This window comes from Aplysia californica, unplaced genomic scaffold (assembly GCF_000002075.1).
Source record: "Aplysia californica isolate F4 #8 unplaced genomic scaffold, AplCal3.0 scaffold00522, whole genome shotgun sequence".
Classification (NCBI taxonomy): Eukaryota; Metazoa; Mollusca; class Gastropoda; order Aplysiida; family Aplysiidae; genus Aplysia; species Aplysia californica.
The window spans coordinates 147,490-148,679 of record NW_004797792.1 but is presented as its reverse complement, the minus strand read 5'-3'; positions in this window follow the sequence as shown (position 1 = coordinate 148,679).

The following is a 1,190-nucleotide window of genomic DNA, read 5'->3' as shown; positions in this document are numbered from 1 at the left end:
CGAGATATTTGCGAATGAAGGAGGTGGGGGTCACCTGTTTTCAGAGGTAAAATTAGTGAGAAAATGACCGCCAAAGATTAATTATTTCCTTAGCTTAAGAATCCGTGGTAACTGAAGATTTACATTTTATATGCCTTTAATCAACGCTTTTCAGAAAAATCCACACAGAAATGGGTTCTTTAATGGGCATGAAAGGTGTTGTGCCAAAAAACACAAATTTGATAAAAATTCACAAACCTGGGGAAAAATGCAAGTTTCTTCACTTTGATTTTGACGTGAACTTGATTCCACCACGCTGACTCACATAGTCTGTATGTCAATGCTGCGAAATGAGACGCTCGTCAAAGTAAGGAAATCGAAAAAACTACATTTTTTCCCGCCGGTTTGGCAAGTTTTTTGTTTGTTTGTTTGTTGTTGCTTTTTTTTTTAGCTACACATTTCTGTCTGGATTATACTGAAAAACATTGATTTAAAGCCCACAAAAGTAAAATTTCAAATTCCAAGGACTTTCAAGCTGTGGAAGTCACAAAACTTTGGTGGCCATTTTCTCTTTCACTTCACCTCTGGCACAAGGCGACCCCCACCTCCCTCAATTGCAAATATTTCAATTCTGTTCCAGAAAGACGGGTATTTAAAAAAATAGAACGTCAAACAAAAAAGCTTTAAAATGACACCAATAGCTCCAAAACGCCCCGAAGTTGACGGGCGCCTGATTTCATTAACCCTGACGTCTCACACACTGTTTCTGATCTACAGCATACCAAAAGACAATTCCGAACCAACGTACACAAATCAGAAATTCGATTTTGTACATTTTGTAGCATTCATGTTGCCTCCTGCCGTTATATGTTTTTTTTTCCGAGGAAGAAAACAAAATTAATTTCTTATGTCGCCCCCCAAAAAAACCCAAAACAAAACAACAACAACAACAAAACAACAACAAACAAAAGAAAAACACCCCCCCAACAAATATACCCTAGAGCGTCTTTGAGTGTTGTCAAATTACAACCAGAATGTGGGTCCTCGGTCAGTTGAGCTGGCCAAACTTTTCAGTTGTCATTTTCTAGGTGCTCTCTTTTCACGCCGTTTTTGCTGTGTACTTTTTATTTTGTTTTTGTTTTTTTGAGGGTGGGGGTCTTGGTTTGGTATGTATTGGTGTGGGGTTTTTTTTTTTTTTGGGGGGGGGGTTA